The sequence below is a fragment of the Gorilla gorilla genome, chromosome 19, assembly GCF_029281585.2.
Source record: "Gorilla gorilla gorilla isolate KB3781 chromosome 19, NHGRI_mGorGor1-v2.1_pri, whole genome shotgun sequence".
Classification (NCBI taxonomy): Eukaryota; Metazoa; Chordata; class Mammalia; order Primates; family Hominidae; genus Gorilla; species Gorilla gorilla.
Genome location: NC_073243.2, coordinates 105,011,977 through 105,039,533, shown reverse-complemented (window position 1 = coordinate 105,039,533; position 27,557 = coordinate 105,011,977). Strand labels below are relative to the sequence as shown.

At 38.8% G+C, this 27,557-nt stretch overlaps 1 long non-coding RNA gene across 1 annotated transcript in view; it reads left to right on the top strand.

Moving 5' to 3' along the window:
- The window catches only part of LOC134757627 (uncharacterized), a 316,386-nt gene that overhangs the window by 260,396 nt on the left and 28,433 nt on the right, over positions 1–27,557 (top strand). The window contains exons 3-4 of the long non-coding RNA XR_010131842.1: positions 13,491–13,539; positions 15,840–16,064. This is a non-coding gene — a long non-coding RNA (uncharacterized lncRNA). The remainder of the gene's footprint in view (positions 1–13,490; positions 13,540–15,839; positions 16,065–27,557) is intronic.

The following is a 27,557-nucleotide window of genomic DNA, read 5'->3' as shown; positions in this document are numbered from 1 at the left end:
ATTAAACTTAAGGAGGAACTTTCTGACAATTAGTTGGCCAAAATACTAGAATAAGCTACTGAAGATCATGAGGTGATCTCCTGAAGATCATGGGGTAAGGGAGAAGTTGGGGGAGACAAACCAGCCAGATCCTTGTTCCCGGGGAAGTTAAAACATGCACCTGTTTTCAGGCAAAGGATTTGCCTATCCTATTGCTTATGATTATTTTCTACTCACAGAATTGGATATCAGGTGCTGTCAATTTTAAAGTTGTTATTTAGTGTTTCTACATGAAGCTACTGAGATTGATTTATGACTACTTTTTATTTCAGGATTTAATATTTCAGAAAAAAATGTATGGACATTTTTCAGCGAGGTGGACTCTCCTTCATTGTGTTCAAATTCTTTCAATGAAACAAATTTTGGTTGAATTTTGCCAAGAGATGGGCATTTTAAAAATACCTGATTTCTGCCCATATTGCTTGAGTACTGAGAAACCAAACTGGGCCCCATGCCAAAGTCTTCATAGATACCTACAGTCTAAATAGCTCACCTTTGATCACATGACAATTCAATGGCAGGATTGATCCTAAACTCACCACCTGTTTAAGCCTTGCCCACAAGCACCAAGCCTTTCTTCTAGTAGGAAAAGAGATATTCCAAAGGGGCTAAGTTCCAAAAATAATTTTGGGATACATTAATGCCATCTTTAAATAGAGGTCTTTTTTTTGCATAGACTCCTTAGTTTCCTTAGTAGATTTAGTGTGCAGGGAACTTATTAAGGAATCAATTAGTGCCTTATTGCTCTGTTGAGGGCTGGAGGATACCCTTTCAGCACTGGGAAACTTTTTGTTCCTCTCAAATACCCATACACTTTCAGGTAATGACTAGGGGAATCTTTGATTTATAGATTGTGAACACAAAAATTCATTTTCGAGGTAGCCAGGAAAGGGAAAAAGGTTTCAGAAGATCGACAGCATTAGAAACTATAGCTGAGAAAAACAAAATCTGAGCAGAAATTATTGTGAGATATTATTCCTTCAATTCCCAGCAGCTAGAAGGAAAAGGTACCTGTAGTCCTAGCTGGATATTACTTTATGATAAGCCTCTGATTGTACACATTGGTCTTTCAGATTCCAACACAGGTAAAAGATTATGTAGGTTTAAACCACTGGTGCATATCAATGAGCAGATATAACCAACAATGGCTGATGGCTATCAATATGTTAAGGATAGTAAGTTGCCACAGGAAGCCTGTCAAAAAAAACTCAATTCTGGCCACACAGCCACCATCTACCAGGGTCACCCAGAAACACCAGTGCTGGTTGAGGTCCCTCTTATGTCTAGTCAGGTAACCCCATTACAAAGCACTGGTGACTTGGAATCCAGGGTGATTCAAAAGACCAGGCTGATCACTAGCCACCAGCAGGTCAACTAAGTTAACTGCTGAGCACCTGAGTGCCCCACTGAAGAACAAACTGGGGATGGAATTGTAACTACTGCACCAATGGACACTGTAAGGAATGCACAAATGAAGAGACCAAGGCGTGATTCTTTTCTTGTGCACACCACTCCGGCTATTCTAACTCCCAATTCCTCTCTTCTTATTACTGCTCTATCTCTCCATGCCACTGAGGCACTGTAGCCCAGTTACAGAGCACAAAAGTTCCAATCCATCAATGTTTAAAAATTGGGGCATATTTTCTCAAAGCCAATGCCAACTGCATTCTTTGGGAAAGTGTCTTCTAGCTTTCTGAATCATGCACTAGTAGGTGGTGGCTATATATTTCAGGGCAGTTATATATTGTGAGTAGCCCAGTGATGTGGGAAATGTTGTTTTTTTCATATGGGGCTTCCTCTTGTCAAGGCAGATGTAGCTGAACAAACTGGCATCCCTGACAGCCCTGGAAGCCCAGGCCCTGGAACATAGAACTACAAGCATGTCAGAATCTAAGCAGCTCCAGCGACCGCAGGAGCTACAGCTCATCCATGTTTGTTCTAATTTTCTGTTTATCTCTCTCTGTCCTCATTCCTCTGTGTTTGGCTTATAAAAGAAAAATTATGCTGAACCAGTTAAACAGGCAAGGAAGACTTTATTCAAAATGATTACAACAGAGGAGAGAGCTTCAATTCAACACTGGAAACAAAGGAGGGAGTTAAGTGCTGAGATGGGCTAGTGAAGTAGTTAAGGTTGGGAGGAAATAAGTTGATTAGTGAAATTTGGCCATTTGTGTTTGCTAATTGGTACTTATCAAATTTAGTCTCCTGCTTTTTCACAGAGACTGGGAGATAGGGTCGATGATATCTTCCTTGATGATTACATTTCAAAAGGATGAGTTGCATGTCCTTGGGAAAGACAGAATGGGTTGCAAAACTGGCAAGAGGCTGGGTGAAGATTTACATCTCAAAGGGGCAGAGAAAGGATTTAAAATTGCAAGTTTTCTCAAATAAATGCTCAAAGAAAAGGGAGGTGTATTAGTCCATTTTCACACTGCTGATAAAGACATATCCAAGACTGGGCAATTTATAAAAGAAAGAGGTTTAATTGGACTTACAGTTCCACATGGCTGGGGAAGCCTCACAATCATGGTGGAAGGCAAGGAGGAGCAAGTCCCATCTTACATGGATAGCAGCAGGCAAAAAGAGCTTTTGCAGGAAAAATTTCTCTTACAGTAACCATCAGATCTCATGAGACTTACTCACTGTCATGAGAACAGCATGGGAAAGACCTGCCCCCATGATTCAATTACCTGCCACCATGTCCCTCCCACAGTATGTGGGAATTCAAGATGAGATTTGGGTGGGGACACAGCCAAACCTTATCAGGAGGCAAGAAGCCTAGGGTCAAGAGGAAACCTGTCGAAAGTTTAGTTAAGCTGAGGGGAATGGTAATGCTGTTTTAATCACTCTTCCCCATTTTTCTTATGGTAACAGTGGACTGACCTTTCTTCCTCTCACGGCTCTTACCCACTGGCCATGGACCAAATAACCCATGCTCATCATCCCTTCAGCATCAGCTTCTGCTGTGAGGCCAAGGTAGTGCTATGTCACAGTGATTTCCTGCCAGCTGGCCTCAGGATTCATAGGCCTCACCCACTTTCTATTTCTTTTTTACATTGATTTGAATTATTTTGCTTTTTCTTCTGCCATCTGGAATAACCATAGACCTAAGTATATCTTCACTAATTACAAATTTTTCTTTCTTTTGGAGATTGTAGTCAATGTTTATTACCTACAAATTGAGTTATTGGGTATCTTTTTTATTTTTGCGCACTTATAAATCACTGTCTACCTATAGATAAACTAAACTTCAATCATTTTTTTCAAAAAAACTTTTCCTTTTTTCACTAAATTCTCTATATAACACACCATCATCCTTTTCCTCTTAAAATTTAATTTTAAAGCCAATATTCATTTATTCAAAGATAAGGTCATCCATCACTCCCATAATCTCCTGGAAAGATAAGAGTAATAAAAAGAAAAGGTGATATGTCATATTTCCTTGACAAATAAAGCCATAAGTTGTAAGAATTCACATACTTGGGTCTATCTTTGGCAACAGAACTAAGAAAGGTACCATAAGTGATATATATTTATTTATGCCCACTGGTTAAAATTACTTTACCAAGTAGTATGACTGCAGAAATGCAAGGAATTTATTCAAGCAAGGTGGAAATGGAATGCTTTACTACAGTTTGAAAAAGACAGTGTCTGCTAGGAGGATTAGGTTCAGCTGCAAGTTATTAAAAATTCAAGCAAAAGTAATAATAAAACTGTGGCTTAAACAAGATTTTTAAAATCTTGCATAATGAAGACCCAATATAAGTAGCCACAGACTACCAGCCTCTCTGTGGTCATCAGGGACCCAGACTTCTCCTCCCGGATGACTGTTCATCCCTGGCTTGTTTGCACACTGCTGGGCTCCTTCCACAGGAAGGAGAGAGCAGGTGAAGAAGAGTGAGCCCTCGATTTTAAGAACAGTTCCAGGAAGTTGAACAAAACATTTCTCCTACCTCCTTCTGGCCACAACTTACTCATATGGTCATCCCTAGCCTAAGAGAGGCTGGGAAACGTGGTCTTTAAACTTGGCAGCTGTGTACACAGCCAGAAATCTTAATTCTTTATTTTACTAAGGGTAAAAAGGTAGATCAGATACTGGGGAGACCCAGCACTCCCCACCACACTGACATTATGTCTCTGTGAAGACATAGATAGTGTCTTCCTTCTTTGTTCAAATATATATATATATATTTGAACATATATATATATGTGTGTATATATACGTGTACACGTATATATATATACGTGCATATATATAGTATATATATATACAGGTATGTATATATATACATATATACGTATATATATATACACACACACCCACAAATAATTCCAGTGTCCAGGCATATACTTATCTAGGTGTACAATGGTGAGAGGACCCATGAAGGAACTTGGAAGTGTCTGTGTTGTAGCCCATAACAGGATTTCAGTAGTTAACAAAAATCATGTAATTGCTAACCTTTATTGGGCATCTATAATGTGCCAGGAATTGTTCCAAACACCTTACCCATGCTAACTGTAATCACATGTAGTTCATTCTCACAAAACACAACTGTGATAGGGACTTTTAATATCTACTTTTAACAAATGAGGAAACTGAGGCAGTGCACACTGAAGCAGCCCCAGCCCTTCAGCTTGCTGCTTTCTGCCGTCACCTTCCTCATGGTAGACAACATCAGATATTTTGATTTCAAGGTCATTCTCTTTGATTATTTCAGCATCAACATTTTACAAAAGGATGTGGTGATGCCGACAAACTGTTCTGCCATTCTCTTATTTAGTATTGGTGTCTTCCACTCACTCTGAATTGATATCTTGTTTACACCACTGAAGGAAATATTAAACATGAATTTCTAAGAGATCCCACTAAATTCATGTTCAACATAAATCTTTAGTGATATACAGTGTATGTGTATACACATAAACTGAATTTTAATGAAATTTCAATTGCGACCTTTTTATCTAGTGGTTTGAATTAGTGAGTTGTTTGATAAGACAAAACTCACGTGGATCACAGAGGAAATTTGACTGAGTTGATTAAAATTCCCTAACATGCTTATAAATATGATTTATAAAGAAGCTCTTCTAGTAAATTTTGAAAACCCTGTTTCTTACGATCTTTTTCATTTTTTTCTCTCCTTGATACTACTTCTAGAATTTTTAAGACTTCTTCCTTAATGGGAAAGCTTAGTATAAAAATGCAGACCCATAAGTCTTACCTACTTTTCACTTTTGATCAAGATGTTATATGCCACCCAATTTCTGAATTAACCTCAAAGTCATGCCTGCAAATAGTTTACACATTGGGCTTTCTTTACTTGTAGATAGGAATTAGATTCTGAAAGCCTTAAAGCTCAGGAAGGACTTCATACAAACTCTAATTTCTCCTCATTTTTTTTTTCCTTAAATGATGCCAGTGATGTTATGCCAAAGTGAACTAGATGTCAGATCCAGCCCAGGGAGTTGGTAAACCATTGGCCTCCTGGCTTGTGGTCAATTCAAATGGGAGTGGTGTTGTGATTTCTGCTAATAATGATCCAGGATTTCTGCAGGGGCTCAGCCCCAGAGTGCAGGATATGAGCTTCTCCCCGACCAGTGCTGTGGCCCAGAAGCTTCCCTGAGTTCCCATGTGTTGCAGTGCAGCAGATAGTGCTGTCTTCAATTGGCAGAACAATGTAATTAGCAAGGATCCAGGGCACCAGTGGGCATTGCTCCTGCTGACTTGGAAGAATAGGCAGCTTGCAGATAAAACGTTTGCCATCTAGAGTGTTCTGCTTCCTGTGATGAACAAAAGGAGTAGGCCAGGGCCGTGGGCATTGTCTAAGAAAAGTTGCACCAGTCAAGTTAAATGGGCAGGGAAGACTATTCATGACTATTGCAATGGGAGAGATTGAATTCAACTCCATTGCAACATAAGGTGGGAAGGTTTTTAAACTCTGGGGTGAGTCAGCAGAAAAGTATTGAAAGTGTCTATCAGGGAGAGAGGCTGGTTGATGTGATGAGGCCATCTGTGCTTGCTAATTGGTGCTTATTGAAGTTAGGGTTCTGTCCTCGCAAGGAGACTGGAGATAGGAGCCCTATCTTTCTTAGTGATTACATTTCAAAGGCCTAGCTCGAAGATCCACCGGGAAGACATTTTCTGGGTTGTAAAACTAGCAAGAGACTGGGAGAAGGTCTGCATTTGAAAGGGGTAGAAAAAAATGTATAGAGGCAAGATTTCTAAAGTAAATGCTCTGAGAAAAGAAAGGCCAGGGGTCTAGAGTCAGGAAGAAACCTGTCTGCAGTTTAGTTGAGCTAAGGGGACTGTTAAGTTCACCTTGGTTGGTGCGCATGGTACTTCTCCTACCGGGAATCACAGCTCAGCCCACCACATGTCCTCTGACTCTCTCACTCCTCTTCTCAGGCACTCTCTCACTCCTTCCCTTCTCAGTTCAAATACTGTCTCTGTGCCAGCCTCACTCCCTCAGGAAATCTTCCTGGAGTTCCACCACCACCCCAAGGCCGTGTCCCTAGTAATCAAGCCATATTACACTTCCTCTCTTGCTGTCTGTCCTCATCTGACACTTGTCCTGTGCTTTCTGAATCCAAGCCTGGTATTTAGATGATAGTAGAAATTCCATCAGTGCTGAGTGATTAGTCCACTAGTGGATGAACACCAGTTTCATCCAATTGTCTTAAAACACTTTAATATGGCATGTTTTCTAGAACAAGCTCATTCATGTGCAAATTTTTGCAGGGAATGTCATTTGTAATTCTTCACCTTGAGTGGACATAAAGCAAACAATGTTATGGCCATACAGCGATCATATGGTATTTCTCCAGAATTTAAAAACCCTTCCTAAAAGTTATTATATTTGTCCATCACATTAAAGTTTATATAAACATCCCACATTGCCTCATTTGATTTTTACAAGTAGTCCATGTAGTAAAGGCATAGGACATTTTGTCCCCATTTTAAGGTAGCAATACTATCAAGTGACTGAGCCAGATGTTAATTTAACTCCAAGTCATGAGTTCTCTCATCACCCACCCCCACCCCACCACGTCTTCCAAAAAAGGTCCCTCCTTTCCACCAACTACCACAGTCCATCCTCAGCAAATATGGTGTGGACTCTATCTGATTCTGAATTTCTCTGACATAATAACATGTATTTTTTAATCAAGGAGTGAATAATCTGGAAGTAAAGACTTGAATTCAAGGAGAAGAACATCACACACCAGGGCTTGTCGGGGGGTGGGAGGCTAGATAAGGGATAGCATTAGGAGAAATACCTAATGTAGACAACGGGTTGATGGGTGCAGGAAACCACCATGGCCTGTGTATATCTATGTAACAAACCTGCACATTCTGCACATGTACCCCAGAACTTAAAGTATAATAATAAAAAAAATAGGTAATACAATCTCATCTTTTGATTGGTATGTGTATATATATATGTGTGTGTGTGTGTGTGTGTATGGTATGTATATATATGTGTATATATACGTGTGTATATATATGTGTGTCTATATATGTGTGTGTGTATATATAGATATATATATAGAGAGAGAGAGAGAGATACTTGGATTCACACTTTGGGTAATTTAGACACCTAGTGTAGTGCTTATTACTTGAGGGTGTCTTCTTAAATGAATCATTTGGTTTCAAAGGTACACTGATGCTCCCCAGCGCCAGTCTTCCTCCGTAGTCTTTCCCTTTCTTTTCTCATTTTACTTTGTCAGAGAAGCAGGAAATTTCTGCCAATGAGAGGAAGTGTGGGCAGTGGAAATTTCTGCTCCTTATGCTAAAATAGTAAGAATATTATAATAATGAAGATAATGAGATGATTATCCAAAATCATCTTTGACAGGAAAAAAATGAGGAACAGTAGAGATAAGTGATCTGAACAATACATAGTAATGTAGAACCATACGGCATTTCTAGAAATTATATTCCATAATTTCTTGACATTGATAAAGCTTCAAGGAGCATAGAACCTGCTTAATTTTTCTCAAAGAAGTCATTACTATATTTATAGTTGACATTTTTTCCTTAATATAAGGAGCCAGAACTGGTACTTCATATACTTACCAGCACATAGTTTCTCTGTGTAAATGTTTGCTGATGGAAGAAAGGAAGGAAAGAGAGATTCAAAGATTGAATGATCAAGTGGGGACCCTGCATCCCATGAGGCGGGGACCCTGCATCCCATGAGGCTAAGTCACTGCCAGTCCCCAACTCTTCCCCCTCCACGGCTGCAAGCCTGCCCTCCCGACACTACAATGGCCACCTCCACTCCTCTGGGTTGAATAAGGAAAGGAGCAGCAGAAGTTGGATGATTTAGATTTCTTCTTCAGATTAGCTATTTTACCACTTAGCAAAGCTAGGAGGAGCTGAATTTGAAGGGCTGAGGACCAAAACTTGGCTCATTTGATGTAAGCCTCACAGCAATCCAGGCAGTGGAAATGAGACATGGATCAGGAGCTGAGGTCCAGGCGAACCTTCCAAAATGAACAGGGCTGGGCTGAGCTGCCCACACACAATGTACAGCGGGGAGGCCCCAGGCATGGGGCAAACAAGGCTCCGAGGGTATCATCCATGGCGTGCCTGCTACATGCTACCACCCAATGCAGGGACGCAGTTATGATCCCCATTACCCATGTGAGCAAATGAAGACTTAGGGCTTAGGACTATCTGGCAGAGGCTAGAGACTTCTACTTCTACCTGGGGCTGGAAATAAGGTCTGTCTATTTGCAGAGCCTGAGACACTAATTATTTCTGCTATTGACCATATCGCTCCTTCTTTCACATAAATGTGACATAGTTTGTGGAGGTCACTCTTGGGAGATCTCCTCCTGCCGTCTCCTGCAGTAGACAGCCTGAGGATGAAACATGACTTGGAGCCTCACATATCTGTGATAGAATCAACACAGCCTGCACACGCCGTTCTCCAAGCAACAGGGACCCAAAAGCTGAGGCTTGAAGGAGTTTGAAGGAGGAGCCAAAGGGAGGGTTTCTCTAACTTTCTGAGCGTTAAAGTCAAACTGCAAAGCTTTTAAGGTACGGATGAAAGCACTTTTGCAGCAATATTCACTGAAAAAACCAAATAGCCTGCTTTCTAAGAAACTTTTTTTTTTATTATACTTTGAGTTTTAGGGTACATGTGCACAACGTGCACGTTAGTTACATATGTATACAGGTGCCATGTTGGTGTGCTGCACCCATTAACTCATCATTTAGCGTTAGGTATATCTCCTAATGCTATCCCTCCCCCCTCCCCCCAACCCACAACAGGCCCAAGTGTGTGATGTTCCCCTTCCTGTTTCCATGTGTTCCCATTGTTCAATTCCCACCTATGAGTGAGAACATGCGTTATTTGGTTTTTAACCCAAATGTCCAACAATGATAGACTGGATTAAGAAAATGTGGCACATATACACTATGGAATACTATGCAGCCATAAAAAATGATGAGTTCATGTCCTTTGTAGGGACATGGATGAAGCTGGAAACCGTAATTCTAAGAAACTTTTATAATTGAAGCCAACTATCTGCTTCCTTTCAAGTCATTTCAACAGGGACAGAAGTATCATTGCATTGTAGAGGCAGAAATGTCACTATACAAAGTTCAAGGTACCTGAGGGTTTGGGCCGTGAATAAACTTCAAAGATCCATTAGCACCAGAAAAATATGCACTTTGGCTAGTGTCTGTGTGTGTTTTTCTTCACTAGGGAGCCAGTCCATTATGTAATTAATTAAAAACATGTCTGTATCAAAATTTGAACCATAAGTCCATAATGATAAAAAATAAATAGACAGGTCAATAAGTCACTAAATGGGACAGGAGAAACTTCTTCCTATAGCAGAAGACCAATATTTAAATGTAGAAGAAAGGATGAAAAAAATCTATACATCCATCACGAGACTGATTGCTACCTGCATGATTCATCAAAGAAAGCTTAAGTCATTGATGCACGTTTCATGAGGAAAGAATATGTACCCAGCCTTATGGTGTCTTCACATGGATCAATTACTACTTATATAAAGGGAAAAATGTTAACTCTGCAGTGAAGAAACACAGTAGACACCCCTCTAACCAAGTCAGCAAAGTGAATGTCACCAATAAGACAAACTGGCCTTTCAGCCTCCTGAAGAGATGTACAAGAAAGACATCTTCGCTCCCACTGTCTTCTCACCCAAAATGCTCAGTGCCACCTGAGTATGAAGAAACCTCAGACTGACTCAAACTGAGGACTGTTTTATAAAATCTCTGCTCTGCACTCTTCGAAAAGGTCAATGTCATGGAAGACCAAGAATTAGGAGAAAGTGCTTCAGACTAAAGGAGATCAAGGAGGCAAGACGACTCATACCAAAGTGAGATCCTGGGCTCCACTCAGGACTGGGGAAAACTGCTGCAACGTACATTATTAAGACATTTGGTGGAATTTGAATATGGATTGTGAATTAAAGCTCCCAATATTTCAACGAAGGTTCTTTCTGTTTTCCCTGAGTATCGGCCGGTCTGAGAAATAAAGAGAAGGAGTACAAAGAGAGGAATTTTACAGCTAGGCTTATGGTTAATTTACACTCACCATGATGTTGATGTAAATTTTTCTGAATTTGATAATTGCATTATGGTTCTGGAAGTGGTTGCTCTTGTTCATGTACACAGAAGTATGTGTATTTGGCCTAAAAGGCAAAAGATCTCTAACTTACTCTCACGTAGTTTGTCAAATATTAATAATTATATACTCCCATTATTATTGTTGTTATTATATAAGGAGAAAGAAGCAAATGTGACAATATAAATAGTCTATGAATCTAGGCAAATGGGACCCTGGAGCTTATATAGTTGTACTATAGTTGCAACTGTTCTGTAAGATTGAAATTTTTCAAATAGATGTTAAAGAAAGTTAAAAATCTTGGACCTGGTCCTTCTCTCCTATTTTACATTTGAGAATTCCAGTCTCATAGCAATTAAGTTAAAGGTATCATCTGTCAGTGGAAGAAACTGTACTAAAATCTAGATTCCTGAGTCCTACAAAAATGTTCTGTCCACTTCCCCAGAAAACTGACACGTGTGTATTTTTTTAAAAAATTAGTTGAACAACCCAGGTCATATTGCAGATAGCCGGGAGCTGGTTTTTAATGTTCTTTTTTTTTTTCTATAAAGTAGATATTCGTTCAATAGAATGAAAGTGGGAAGGAGATCTGGATCAGGTAGAAGCTATTCTTACCTTCTTGCTGTAATAATTAGGAGATGCCAAGCACATTTTATTATACCCCATTTTTCAACTTCTCCCAAATATATGTGGAAGCAGACAGATTTCACATGAAAGTAGCCATACTGAAAGTGGAAAAACAAGCTTTCTTCATTACTGAGCCTGCGACAATACAAAGAATTTTGGTCCCAGTTTGCCACACCCCATCCCAACCGCCTGCCCAGGAAGCTAGCCCACATAAGTTCTGCGACTTGGAGCATTTGACTTGATAAGCTGTGCCATGGAGCTCCTGACCTCTCTCAGGAGGGATAAAAGGGCCATGGATTTCCAGGGAGACTTTATGTATTCAGTTAAGTCTCTGGAAGGGTTCTCAACAGAGGGAATAGGATTCAAGCTAAATTCATGCTTTTTTTTTCAAATTTACATTTTTATTTTATTATTTTTTAATTTATTTTTTAATTATACTTTAAGTTTTAGGGTACATGTGCACATTGTGCAGGTTAGTTACATATGTATACATGTGCCATGCTGGTGCGCTGCACCCACTAACTTGTCATCTAGCATTAGGTATATCTCCCAATGCTATCCCTCCCCCACCCCACAACAGTCCCCAGAGTGTGATATTCCCCTTCCTGTGTCCATGTGATCTCATTGTTCAATTCCCACCTATGAGTGAGAATATGCGGTGTTTGGTTTTTTGTTCTTGCGATAGTTTACTGAGAATGATGATTTCCAATTTCATCCATGTCCCTACAAAGGACATGAACTCATCATTTTTTATGGCTGCATAGTATTCCATGGTGTATGGCCACCTAAGTTTTAACAAATATGCTACAAGGACAACATTCCATAGCAAGACCTGCCCCAGTGGAGTCAGGCACATAATCAAGGCCGTGTCTCATTTATTTTTCCTTTTAAGTTGTATTTATATTACAGAGTTGGGGGCACAGACTCCAGAGCTCGAAAGTGTTTGTATCTGGAATGCCAGTCACTGGCTTGGTGACCTCGAGCAACTCACTTAAACTAACTTTACCCCAGGTCCTCACCTGTAAAGTGGAGATAATAATAGCTGTATTCTTCATTTATGCTTTATAAAACCGATGATTGAAATTTAGTGGTCACATTTATGGACTTATTTAAATCCTACCTTATTTCAACATAGGATCATGAAACAACAGATTAAAGACAAATAAATGATGACATTGAGCTGCAGGAAAAATAAGGCAAAGAGAAAATGGCGAGGCCTTCAGCAGTCAAAGCCCGCCAGGCGTGAAACCATTACTCCCAGGGAGCTGCAGAATTTTTGTGCTTTCTTGCTTCCACAGTGAAAAATTTGTACATTTCTAATGCAATCAAACATAGACTGAGAGCTTTTTGCTGTCCTGAATTTTGTCTAATGTCTTGAAGCTGAGACTAGTGGGGTAATAAGTTAGCCCACATTCTAAAGGGAAGCACTGGATACTTTCCTACCAAATTACCCAGCGATGGCCAACTTGGTTCTCATGAACACCATCCCCAATAACCACCTAAGAGAAAACCAAGGCTTCAGTGGAAGAAATTCATTTAAAGAGGTAGAAAGTTGACATTGTTTCTTTCATCTTCCAATGTTCGTGTCTTCCCAGCCTTCCCAAGCCAAAAGATGGACATGGGGGTAGGAGGGAGGAGGAGAGGGGCTTGCAAAAAGGAAGGATAGCATCTCATCCTGGCTGGATGCCTGCTGAGCCATGGGTTATTCCAAGTCCACCCTGTTCAAACGGTGCTATTCAAATGTAGCACAGTAGCTGAACTGGTGCCCCCACTCCAAGTTTGGGGGGTGTAGACACTGGGATCTACCCTTTGCCTCCAGAAACTGAAGGTGGGAAGCTGGCTGTGGAGCTGTTACAATGGAGGTTCCAGGTAAGAGGGCTGCAGCGAAAGCTACCTTTTCTGCTATGCCTTGGGAAGGTGGGCAGCCAAGGAGCCTTGAAAGAGCCTGTGCAAGGGGTCTGTGTGGTGGGACCTCAGCGGGGAGGTGCTGAGAGAGCATTGAGAGAGGCCTGCTGAGGTGACGTCACTTGGCTCATGAGACTGCATAGGTTTGTGATTCCTAGCAGGGTGTCTACAAAGAGTCACACAAGCACCCAAGGAGGTGGGAACCCTTGGTATGTCTCTCCTGACAGCCTTTGGTAGCCAAGATAATTTTTAAAAAGCACCAGCTGAATAAAATATCTTGTATTAATGTTTTTCTATTTCTTCTTTCTCTTATCCCAGACCCTATATCCTGAAGGTGGATCCAATGAAAAAAAAGAGAAGCAGCAAGGTAAATTCTAGAAAAGACTAAACATTTTCCTCTCTTTGGTGTAGAGAAAAGTGAACGAAAAACAGGGGTTTTTTTAGATTTTATTAATGTTATGGTATCTGATAATGAGACAGTTCTAATACCCGAAAGGAACCCAAAATCTTTGGAATCCATCCAAGGTATCTTTCATACACAGCACAGGGAGAACTGGCTAAGCCTATTTGCAAAAATTATTTGTTTCCAGGATTGTAGCCTGCAGAGTCCAGCCTATTCCATTAAATGGTGGTGTCAATTTGTCAGGTCCACCGGGTGCAAAGGACCTAGTTCCCCAGAAGGAAGCTTTCCTGTTCTGACCCCATGAGAGATTCTCCCATTTCATGCAGAGAGATGTGCAGTGTCCTTCTTCATAGCCCTACACCCTATCCAGCACTAGGAAGGAGTTACCAAGAAATCTCTGTGGCCACACTTGAATATTTTTGGTTGATTATGCATCAAGGACCAGTTAGTATTTTATAATATGTTTAGAGAAACCAAATCTTTCTTGGTCTTCATTTCTCCCATACACAACAAACACATAAAAATTCCCATCTCTACAGAATCTTTTAAGTATTCCATTGTTTAAGTATTTACAATGGAGGTTGGGGCCTACAATAGATGCTTAATATTCTCTAATTATCACCACGAATCATGCTGAAAGGCTTAGAGAGATCATGTAACTTGTTGGCCGTGTCTAACTGAAATTCTGTATCCTTTGACCAACCTCTCCCCAGTCTCTCCCCACCCCCAGCTTCTGGTAACTACCATTCTACTTTCTGTTTCTGTGAATTTGTTTTTTTAAGATTCCAGGCCGGGCGCGGTGGCTCACGCCTGTAGTCCCAGCACTTTGGGAGGCCGAGGCGGGCGGATCACGAGGTCAGGAGATCGAGACCATCCTGGCTAGCACAGTGAAACCCCGTCTCTACTAAAAAATACAAAAAATTAGCCGGGCGTGGTGGCGGGTGCCTGTAGTCCCAGCAACGCGGGAGGCTGAGGCAGGAGAATGGCGTGAACCCGGGAGGCGGAGCTTGCAGTGAGCCGAGATCGCGCCACTGCACTCCAGCCTGGGCGACAGAGCGAGACTCCGTCTCAAAAAAAAAAAAAAAAAAAAAAAGATTCCATATATGAGGATCATGTGGTGTTTGTCTTTCTATTCCTGGCTTATTTCACTCAACCTGTGTCCTCTTGGTTGTTCCACATTGTCGAAAATGTTAGGATTTTCTTGTTTTTTTACCTTACTATACTTTCACGTCATAATTTTCTTGTTCTTTGTCCTACATTCCTTGCTAAATAAACTACACGTTTTTATGGCAGCAGATTTCTTATTCATATTTGTATACCAAACAAAGCTAAAGAATAAATATTGAATTACCAAAGGGATGAATCATTACAAAGCAATAGTAGATTACAAGAATTTGCAAGGCACGGGGGAACTAACTTTTTGAAAGAGTTGACTTTGCACACATCTAGACCAACCTATATATTTTATGGAATAAACTAAAGTGCTTGAAAATACATTTCTAGAAACCACTGTAAAAGCACTGTAAACCACCAGAAAATCATTTCTATACACTTTTATCTAGAGGAAGCTAGCCACCTCTATAAAATAAAGACTAATTGTATATTTTGTTGACACCATTTTAGAAGCCAGAAAAGAACATTTTTGTAGTTCTTTAAGGTTATATTTACCCTAAACATTTGAAAAATCCAAATCTGAGCTGAAAGATCAGGCATAAAATCCCATCAGGCCTTTGCTGCCATATATAACATTTTTTTCCTACATAAAATCTATCCTGTACACCTCTACCTACTGAATGAAGCTTTCTGTTTCCAGATTATGGCTTTTGTGGTGAACAGGGGTTTGTACTGATTTAACAGTGTAAGCAGGCAATCCTCCAGCCCTTATCCGTTTCCCCCCAGTCCCATCCCATTGCCTGTTCTCCTCCACATCCTCAGTCTCTGCCTTGGCGGCAGCTTAGATGGCTCCTGACCTAGTTCAGCCAATGGCAGGAGATAAAAGGGTGGAAAGAAGAGAACAGGTGTGGTCTCAGCCTTGACTGCAGCACCAGATCCCACCAGAGAGGCCTTGGTGGCCCCACTCCTGTCTCTGGACTCACAGTGTTGCCTCCTCCCTAGGTCAGCCAAGCCTAGCAGTGGGAGTGACTTCATGTGTTTGCCAATAGCTGGGTCTCCCCACAATGTCCTGTTGGCCTCTCAACTTCTTTCATTATCAAGTTACCATTCTCCTGAATTAAATCCTCTTTTTTGTTGTTGTACATATTTAGAGTGGTTTCCATTTCCCTGGCTGGACTCTGAGTAATATAGCAGCAATAATTTCCCAAGGGAAAGGAGGAAGACGGGTTGGCTCCAGTGAAGACACTTATGATGTGAAGAGTTCCCGTAACAGTTCACCATCTCTGGGGCAGTTATACAACAGGGATCCCTGACTTCTTCAGAACTGAGAGTTCAAATCAGGACTATCTGGTGATGAATCCATCCACTAGAAGCTGGTAAGTGGCTTACATGGACTATACGAGGTCTTACTATGTTGCCAGGGCTGGACTCATACTCCTGGACTTGAGCAATCTTTTTTCCTCAGCTTCCTGGGTGGCTGGGACTACAGGTGTGAACGACCACATCCAGACTCTACAGTTTTCATATAAGTGTCCATCTGTGATGCCACATACCACATCTTAATTTTACAGATGTTCAGAGAGGTTAGGTAACTTTTCCAAACTCATCCAGCTAACAAATAACATTGTAAATTACATCAACTGGAGGATGCTTGTTATTGATTACAAATTGCATTTATCAGTTGGTCAGATGACTAGTCAGCCACTGGATTATTCCAAGAAGATTCTATCATAATAAGTTATTAGAAAGTTGTTCTTACACGAATTTTGTGCTTTCTCCCAGATCTGAACAATAGCAAGGCATGTATATAAAATACGATAATTCCCAGTGCTAATTTATCAGCAATCTGGAACTTCCACAAGTTACTTTTAACAAGTTAATCACCTGTCTTACAAGTATATATGATCTTAATAATAATAGCTGAGGTTGATACAGTGTTTAATAAATGCCTGGCATTCTTATAAGCATTTACATTAATTAATTCATTTAATTCTCAAAAGAACCCTCTTAAATGAGGGGATTTTAAAAAGTTAATGGAAAATATAATTAAAAGATAAAAATAAAAAATATAAACTTTATTATTCAACATAAGCTCCATCAAGGTAAAGACAATTATGATTATTATTTTTTGAGACAGGGTCTCACTCTGCTGCCCAGGCTGGAGTGCAGTGGTGCAGTCATAGCTCACTGCAGCCTCAACCTCCTGGGTTCAATCAATCCGCCTACCTCAGCCTCCCAAGGAGCTGAGACTGAAGGTGTGGTTAGGCACACCCAGCTAATTTTTTTATTTTTAGAGAAACGGGGGTCTCACTGTGTTGCTCAGCCCGGTCTCAGACTCAAGACACTTTTGTAAGCAATAATACCAGCTATTTAGTTCATCCCTAAAGAACTGAGGGTCAGAAGGAGCAAAATCAAAACTGTAAGGTAGGTTCCTAATGACTTCCCAGAAAAACTATTGCTAAATTACCCTTGTTGATGAGAAGACTGAGCAAGAGCATTGTTGTCATAGAGAAGAACTTTATGGTGAAGCTTTCCCAGGCGTTTTTCTGCTAACATTTTGGCTTTTTCAAAACACTCTCATAATAAGCAGATGCTATCATTCTTTGGCCCTTCAGAAAGCCAACAAGCAAAACGCCTTGAGCATCACAAGAAACTGTTGCCATGATGTTTGCTCTTGACTGGTCTGCTTTAGCTTTGACTGGACCACTTCCACTTCTTGGTAGCCATTGCTTTGATTTTGCTTCATCTTCAGGATTATATGAGTAAAGCCTTGTCTCATCTCTTCTTACAATTCTTCAAAGAAAAGCTTCAGCATCTTGATACCACTTGTTTAAAATTTCCATTGAAAGATCTGCTCTTGTCTGCAGTTGACCTGGGCACAATGGTTCTGGCACCCATTGAGTAGAAAGTTGGTTTAACTTTAATTTTTTAACCAGAATTGTGTAAACTGAGCCAATTGAGATGTCTATAATGTTGGCTATTGTTTCTGCTGTTAATCATTGGTGCTCTTCAATTAAGGCATAAAAAGTTAAATTGTTTCCTTGCAAATTGATGTGAATGGTCTGATTCTGTGGGCCTCATTTTCAGCATCATCTTTTGTCTTCTTAAAACAAGCTATCTATTTATAAACTGCTGATTTCTTTAGGACTCTTGCCTCCATAAGCTTTTTGTAAAGTGTCAATGATTTTACCATTCTTCAACCCCAGCTTCACCATAAATTTGGTGTTTGTTTTTGCTCCAGTTTTAGCAGAATTTATGTTGCTTTGATAGGGAACCTTTTCAAACTGGTACCTTATGCTTCCTAATGCCTCAAACTAGATCCTATTCAGTGAGGTAATAACAAGTTAGTATGAGTTTATTTTGGTGCAAAAAATTTTGAAATACATGCATAGATTTTTTATAGTGCACATTTTCTATTAACTTTTTGAAGCCCTCTTGTTTGTATAGTATCATTTTCCCCATTTTATTGTTTTGTTGTTATACATTTAGGGGATACAAGTGCAGTTTTGTTATATGGATATACTGTGTAGTGGCAAAGTCTGGGCTTTTAGTTGTACCCATTGCCCAAATAATGAACACCATACTCAATAGGTAGTTTTCAACCCTCACCTCTCTCCTACCTTCCCAACTTCAGAGCTCCAGTTTCTATTATTTTACTCTGTATGTCCATGTGTACCTATTGTTTAGTTCCCACTTACAGAAGAAAACGTGGGATTTGACTTCTCATTTCTGAGTGATTTTACTTAAAATAATGGCCTCTAGTTCCGTCCATGATGCTGCAGAAACCATGATTTTGTTATTTTATGGCTGAATACTATTCCATATATATATATATATATAAAAAATGGAATATGAATTCAGACAAGATTTTTAATAATTCAGACAAAATTTATATATATATTTTCTTTACCAAATCTCTGTTGATGGACACTTAGGTTGATTCCAAGATTTTGCAATTGTGAATAGGGCTGTGATATACTCTTTTCCATAAAGATTGTACTAATATACATTCCCACCAATGGTGTACAATTGTTCCCTTTTCTCTGCACACTCCCCAACATCTGTTGTCTTTAGACTTTATAATAATAGTCATTCTGACTGGTGGAAGGAGAAATCTCATTGTAGTTTTAATTTGCATTTCTCTGATGATTAGTGAGGTTGAACATTTTTTCTTATGTTTGTTAGCTGCTTGAATGTCTTCTTTTGAAAAATGTCTTTTCATGTCTTTTGCCTGCTTTTTAATAGGGTTATTTGTTTTTTTCTTGTTGAGTAGTTTGAGTTCCTTGTACATTCTGGATATTAGGGCTTTGTTGGATGAATAGTTTGTAAATAATTTCTCCAGTTCTGTAGGTTGTCTGTTTACTCTGTTGATTATTTCTTTTGCTTTGCAGAAGCTTTATTTTAACTAAGTCTTGTTTGCCTATTTTTATATTTGTTGCACTTGCTTTTGAGGTCTTAGTCATAAATTACCTGCCTATGCCAATGTCCAGAAGAATTTTTCCTAGGTTTTCTTCTGGAATTTTTATAGTTTCGGGTATTACATTTAAGTATTTAATCCATCTTGAGTTAATTTTTGTATATAGTTAGAGATAGGGATCCAGTTTCATTCTTCTGCACATGGTTATCCAATTTTCCCAATACTGTTTATTAAATAGGGTGTGCTTTGCACAAGGTATCCTTCAACTTAGTTGAATATCAGTTGGTTGAGGGTATGTGGCTTTATTTCTGGGTTTGCTATTCTGTTCCACCAATTTATGTGTCTATTTTTATGCACAGTGTCATGCTGTTTTGATTACTGTAGCCTTGTAGTATAATTTATAGTCAGGTAATATAATGCCTTCCGTATTGTTCTTTTTGCTTAGGATTGCTTTGGCTATTCAGGCTCTTTTATGATTCCATATAAATTTTAGAATTATTTCTTCTAATTCTGTGAAAAATGACATTAGTAATTTGATAGAAATTGCATTGAATCTGTGGATGGCTTTGGATAATATGGTCATTTTAATGATATTGATTCTTTCAATCCATGAGCATGGAATGATTTTCCATTTGTTTGTGTCATCCACTATTACTTTCATCAGTGTTTTGTAGTTCTTCTCATAGAGATCTTTCACCTACTTGGTTAAATGTATTTCTAGTGATTTTATTGTTTTGTAGCTATTGTAAATGGGATGAGCTTTTGTTTTGGTTCTGAGCATGATCTTTATTGATGTATAAAAATACCATTGATTTTGTATCCTGAAACTTTACTGAAGTCATTTATAAAACTTAGGAGTCTGTTGGAGGAGTCTTTGGAGTTTTCTAGGTATAAGATTGTATCATGGAGCAAACAGTGACTCTTATTTCTTTCACTCGCTAGACTGTTCTAGCTAAAACTTCTAGTACTATGTTGAATAGGAGTGGTGAAAGCTAGCATTCTTATCTTGCTCCAGTTCTTGGGGGAATGCTTCCAACTTTTCCCCATTTAATATGATATTGGCTGTGGATTTGTCATGTATATGTTTTATTACTTTATTTTCCTTTGATGTCTAGTTTGTTGAGGGTTTTATCATGAAGGGATAATGAATTTTATTGAATACTTTTCTGCATCTATTAAGAGGATCATATGGTTTTAAATTTTAATTATTTGCTGAATCATATTTATTGATTTCCATATGTTGAACCATCTTTGCATTCCTAGAATAAATACCACTCAATCATGGTGTATCTTTTTGACGTGCTGTTGGATTTGGTTTGCTAGTATTTTTTTTTTTTTTTTTAGGATTTTTGCAGCTGTATTTATCAGGGATGTTGGCCTGTAGGTTTTGGTTGTTGTTGTTGTGTCCTTGTCTAGCTTTGGTATCAAGGTGATGCTGGCTTCACAGAATGAATTAGGGAGGATTCCCTTCTCCTTGATTTTTTTGGGAATACTTTCGGTAGGATTGGTACCAGTTCTTTGTACATCTAGTAAAATTTGGCTGTGAATCCGTTTGGTCCTCTGCTCTTTTTATTGTTCTTGGGAGATCTTTTATTACTGATTTATTTTCACTACTCATTATTGGTCAGTTAAGGATTTGTGTTTCTTTCTTGTTTAATCTTGGGAAGTTGTATGTTGCTAAGAATTTATGCATTTCCTTTAGGTTTTCTAGTTTGTGTGTGTAGATATGCTCATAGTATTTTCTGATGATGATCTTTTGTATTTCTGTGGCATCGGCTATAATGTCATTTTTATCATTGCTGATGGTGCTTATTTGAATCTTTTTGTTTTTTCTTGGCTAATCTAGCTAGTAGCCTATTAATTTTGTTTATCTTTTCAAAGAAATAACTTTTCATTTTCTTGATCCTTTTCTTTTGTATTAATATCATTTAGTTCTGCCCTGATCCTTGTTATTTCTTTGCTCCTGCTAGCTTTGGGTTTGATTTGCTCTTGTTTTTCTAGTTTCTTTAGGTGCAACATTAGATTGTTAACTTGTCAGCTTTCTATCTTTTTAATGTAAGCATTTAGTGCTATAAACTTCTTTTAGCACTGCTTTTGCTGTATCTCAGAGATTTTGGTATATTTGGTCTCTATTTTTATTCATTTAAAAACACTTTTTACTTTCTGTCTTAATTTCATCATTGACCCAATCATCATTCAGGAACAGGTTGTTTAATTTTCATTTATTGCTATAGTTTTGAGAGTTCCTTTTGGTATTGATTTTTAGTTTTATTTTAGTGTGGTCCAGGAAGATATCTGATATAATTTTCATTTTAAAAAAATGTATTTAGACTTACCTTGTGGTCTAGTGTATGGTCTGTTTTGGAGAAAGTTCCATGTGCAGATGAAAAGAATGTATATTCTGTGGTTGTTGTGTAGAATGTTCTGTAAAAATTTGTTAGGTCCATTTGGTCGAGAGTACAATTTAAATCTGGATTTTCTTTGTCGATGTTTTGTCTCAATGATTTGTCTAGTGCTGCCAGTGGGATGTCGAAGTTTTTCCCTATTATTGTATTGCTGTCTATCTCTTTTTTTAGGTCTAGTAGTATTTGTTATATGAATCTGGGTGCTTTAGTGTTGGGTGCATTTATATTTAGGATTGTTATGTCTTCTCATGGAATTGATTTCTTTATCATTATATAATTATCTTCTTTGTATTTTCCCACTGTTGTTGATTCAAAGACTGTTTTATCTGATAAAGCGTAGGTACCCCTGCTCACTTTTAGCTTCAATTTGCATGAAATTTCTTTTTCCACCCTTTTACTTTGAGTCTGTTAATGTCTTTACCCTTTAGGTGGGTTTCTTGCAGGCAGCGTATGGTTGGATCCTGTTTTCTAAATCAATTCCACCAGTCCATATATTTTAAATGGACCATTTAGTCCATTTACATTCATTATTTACATATTGATATATGAGGTTTTATTCCTGTCGTAATGTTAATTGTTCCTTGGCTGCTCTGTGGTCTCAATTGTGTGATTGCTTTGTAAGATCAGTTTCATACTTTCATGTGCTTTTATGATGATGAGTATTGCCCTGTTTCCATGTTTAGAACTCCTTTGAACATTCCTTGTAGGTAAAATTTAGTGGTGATTAATTTCCTTAGCATTTGCTTGTCTGGGAAAGATTTTATTTCCCCTTCATTTATGATACTTAGTTTAGCAAGATATAAAATGCTTGGCTGGCAGTTTTTTTTTCTCTCAGAAGACTGAAGATAAAACTTCAATCTCTTCTGGCTTATAAGGTTTTTACTAAGAAGTTGATTGTTAGTCTGATGGGATTTCTTTTACACATGATTAGACACTTTTTTCTTGCTGATGTAGGATTTATTTTTCCTTCATGTTGACTTTAAATAGTCTAGTGACTGTTTGCCTTGGTGAGGTGTTTATGGCTAAGAGTCTTCTACATGTTTTCTGCAGTTCTTTTATCTCACTGTCTAAATCTCTAGCAAGACTAGGGAATTTTTCCTGAATTTGTCCCTTAAAAAGATTTTCCAAGCTCTTTACTTTTTCTTCTTCTCCCTCAGAAACTCAAAGGTTTGGTTGCTTTAAATAATTGCATATTACTCAAAGACTTTTATTGTTTTTTAAATTTTTTTCCTCATTTTTGTTTGACTGGGTTAATTTGAAAGAATTGTCATCAAGTTCTGAAATTCTTTCTTCAGAATGGTTTAGTTTATTGTTAAGCTTTCAACTGTATTTTGTAATTCTTCAGTGAATTTTTTATTTTCAGAAATTCTGCTTGATCTTTTAAAAAGTATCTCTTACATACATTTTTTCATTCGTATCTTTAATTGTTTTACTGAATTCTTTGTGTTGGTTTTCAAATTTCTCTGGGACCTCATTGAACTTACTTAAAATTCATATTTTAATTATTTATCTGTCATTTCAGAATTTTCATTTTGGTTTGGATCCATTGTTGAAGAACTAGTGTGATCTTTTGGAAGTGTTGAAACACTGGCTTTTTTTCATATTCATGGTGTTCTTACACTGGTTCCTTCTTATCTGCAGAAGCTGACTTTTTTTATTTTTGAATTTACTTTTGTTCAAATTGGACTTTAAAAATTTTTATCTTTCCTCCTTGAGAATGTGACTGTTATGTATGTTGTGTAGGTCATTTGGCTTTGATTCTGGGTGTTTTCCAGGGACCAAGGCTCTGTATGAGTTCCTTGGGTTATAGATAGCCTTTGTGTGATGGCTTTCTCAAATGTTGGTTCAAGTAGCAATGTACTGGGCATATAAGCAGGCTCATTCTAACTGGCGTGAGATAGTATCTCATTGTGGGTTTGATTTGCATTTCTCTAATGAGCAGTGATGATGAGCTTTTTTTTTTTCATATGTTTGTTGGCCACATAGATGTCTTCTTTTGAAAAGTGTCTGTTTATACCCTTTGCTCACTTTTTGATGGGGTTGTTTATTTTTTTTCTTGTAAATTTGTTTAAGTTCCTTGTTTATTCTGGATATTAGCCCTTTGTTAGATAGATAGATTACAAAAATTTTCTCCCATTCTGTAGGTTGCCTGTTCACTCTGATGATAGTTTGTTTGCTGTGCAGTTTAATTAGATCCCATTTGTCAATTTTAACTTTGGTTGCAATTGCTTTTGGTGTTTTAGTCATGAAGTCTTTGCCCATGCCTATGTCTTGAATGGTATTGCCTAGTTTTTCTTCTAGGGTGTTTATGGTTTTAGGTCTTATATTTAAGTCTTTAATCCATCCTGAATTAATTTTTGTATAAGGTGTAAGGAAGGGATCCAGTTTCAGCTTTCTACATATGGCTAGCCAGTTTTCCCAGCACCATTTATTAAATAGGGAATTCTTTCCCCATTTCTTGTTTTTGTCAGGTTTGTCAAATATCAGATGGTTGTAGCTGTGTGGCGTTATTTTTGAGGCCTCTGTTCTGTCCCATTGGTCTATATATCTGTTTTGGTACCAGTACCATGCTGTTTTGGTTACTGTAGCCTTGTAGTATAGTTTGAAGTCAGGTACCACGATGCCTCCAGCTTTGTTCTTTTTGCTTAGGATTATCTTGGCAATACAAGCTCTTTTTAGTTCCATATGAAATTTAATGTAGTTTTTTCTAATTCTGTGAAGAAAGTCAATGGTAGCTTGATGGGAACAGCATTGAATCTATAAATTTCTTTGGGCAGTATGGCCATTTTCATGATATTGATTCTTCCTATTCATGAGCATGGAATGTTTTTCCATTTGTTTGTGTCCTCTCTTATTTCCTTGAGCAGTGGTTTGTAGTTCTCCCTGAAGAGGTCCTTCCCATCTGATCTTAGCTCACTACAACCTCTGCCTCCCAGGTTCAAGCGATTCTCCTGCCTCAGCCTCCTGAAGCTGGGATTACAGGCATGTTCCACCATGCCCAGCTAATTTTTGTATTTTTAGTAGAGACGGGATTTCACCCTGATGGTCAGGCTGGTCTCGAACTCCTGACCTTGTGACCCACCTGCCTCAGCCTCCCAAAATGCTGGGATTACAGGCATGAATCATTGTGCTCAGCCTAGATTTTCTAGTTTGTTTGCATACAGGTGTTTATAGTATTCTCTGATGGTAGTTTGTATTTCTGTGGGATCAGTGGTGATATCCCCTTTATCATTTTTTATTGTGTCTATTTGATTCTTCTCTCTTTTCTTCTTTATTAGTCTGGCTAGTGGTCTATTTTGTTGATCTTTTAAAAAAAACTAGCTCCTGGATTCATTGATTTTTTTGAAGGGTTTTTTGTGTCTCTATCTCCTTCAATTCTGCTCTTATTTTGTGTTTTCTGCTAGCTTTTGAATTTGTTTGCTCTTGCTTCTCTAGTTCTTTTAATTGTAATGTTAGGGTGTCGACTTTAGATCTTTCCCGCTTTCTCTTGTGGGCATTTAGTGCTATAAATTTCCCTGTAAACACTGTTTTATCTGTGTTCCAGTGATTCTGGTATGTTGTGTCTTTGTTCTCATTGGTTTCAAAGAACTTATTTATTTCTGCATTCATTTCGTTACTTACCCAGTAGTCATTCAGGAGCAGTTTGTTCAGTTTACATGTAGTTGTGTGGTTTTGAGTGAGTTTCTTAATCTTGAGTTCTAATTTGCTTGCACTTTGTTCTGAGAGACTGTTTGTTATGATTTCTGTTCTTTTGCATTTGCTGAGGAGTGTTTTACTTCCAATTATATGGTCAATTTTAGAATAAGTATGATGTGGTGCTGAGAAGAATGTATATTCTGTAAATTTGGGGTGGAGAGTTCTGTAGATGTCTATTAGGTCCACTTGGTCCAGAGCTGAGTTCAAGTTCTGAATATCCTTGTTAATTTTCTGTCTCATTGATCTGTCCACTATTGACAGTGGGGTGTGAAAGTCTCCTACTATTATCGCGAGGGAGTCCACATCTCTTTTTAGGTCTCTAAGAATTTGCTTTATTAATCTGGGTGCTCCAGTATTGGGGGCATATATATTTAGGATAGTTAACTCTTCTTGTTGCGTTGATCCCTTTACTATTATGTAATGCCCTTCTTTGTCTTTTTTCATCCTTGTTGGTTTAAAGTCTGTTTTATCAGAACTAGGCTTGTAGCCCCTGCTTTTCTTTGCTTTCCATTGCTTGGTAAATATTCCTTCATCCCTTTATTTTGAGCCTATGTGTGTCTTTGCACATGAGATAGGTCTCCTGAATACAGCACACTGATAAGTCTTGACTCTTTATCCAATTTACCACTGTGTGTCTTTTAACTGGGGCATTTCGCCCATTTACATTTAAGGCTAATATTTTAATGTGTGAATTTGATCCTGTTATTATGATGCTAGCTGGTTATTTTGCACATTAGTTGATGCAGTTTCTTCATAGCATCTATGGTCTTTACACTTTGGTATGTTTTTGCAGTGGCTGGTACCAGTTTTTGCTTTCCACATTTAGTGCTTCCTTCAGGAGCTCTTGCAAGGCAGGCCTGGTGGTGACAAAATCCCTCAACATTTGCTTGTCTGTAAAGGATTTTATTTCTCTCACTTATGAAGCTTAGTTTGGCTGCATAGGAAATTCTGGGTTGAAGATTCTTTTCTTTAAGAATGTTGAATATGGGCTCCCACTCTCTTCTGGCTTGTAGGGTTTCTGCAGAGAGATCTGCTCTTAGTCTGATGGGCTTCCCTTTGTGGGTAACCTTTCTCTCTGGGTGCCCTTAACATTTTTTCCTGCATTTTGACCTTGGTGAACCTGTTGATTATGTGTCTTGGGGTTGCTCTTCTCAAGGAGTATCTTTGTGGTGTTCTCTGTATTTCCTGAATTTGAATGTTGGCCTGTCTTGCTAGGTTGGGGAAGTTCTCCTGGATAATATCCTAAAGTGTGTTTTCCAACTTAGTTACGTTCTTCCTGTCACTTTCAGGTACACCGATCAAATGTAGATTTGGTCTTTTCACATAGTCCCATATTTTTTGGAGGCTTTGTTCATTCCTTTGCATTTTTTTCTCTAATCTTGTCTTCATGCTTTATTTCATTAAGTTGATCTTCAATCTCTGATATCCTTTCTTCCACTTGATTGATTCAGCTATTGATACTTGTGTACGCTTCACAAAGTTCTCGTGCTGTGTTTTTCAGCTCTATCAGGTCATTTATGTTTTTCTCTAAACTGGTTATTCTAGTTAGCAGTTACTGCAACCTTTTATCAAGGTTCTTAGCTTCCTTGCATTGGGTTAGAACATGCTCCTTTATCTCAGAGGAGCTTGTTATTACCCACCTTCTGAAGCCTACTTCTGTCAACTCATCAAACTCGTTCTCCATCCAGTTTTTTCCCTTGCTGGTGAGGATTTGTGATCCTTTGGAGGAGAAGAGGCATTCTGCTTTTTGGAATTTTCTGCATTTTTGCGCTGGTTTTTCCTCATCTTTGTGAATTTATCTACCTTCGATCTTTGATGTCGGTAACCTTCGGATGGGGTTTTTGCATTGGTGTCCTTGTTGTTCATGTTGATGTTATTGGTTTCTGTTTGTTAGTTTTCCTTCTAACAGGCCCCTCTGCTGCACGTTTGCTGGAGGTCCACTCCAGACCCTGTTTGCCTGGGTATCACCAGCAGAGGCTGCAGAACAGCAAAGATTGCTCCCTGCTTCTTCCTTGGGAAGCTTCATCCCAGAGAGGCACCCGCCAGATGCCAGCCAGAGCTGTCCTGTATGAGGTGCCTGTCGACCCCTGCTGGGAGGTGCCTCCAAGTCAGAAGGCACGGGGGTCAGGGACCCACTTGAGGCAGTCTGTCCCTTAGCAGAGCTCAAGTGCTGTGCTGAGAGATCTGCTGCTCTCTTCAGAGCCATCAGGGAGGAACATTTATGTTTGCTGAAGCTGTGCTCACAGCTGCCCCTTCCCCCAGGTCCTCTGTCCCAGGGAGATGGGAGTTTTACCTATAAGCCTCTGACTGGGGCTGCTGCCTTTGTTTCAGAGATGCCCTGGCCTGAGAGG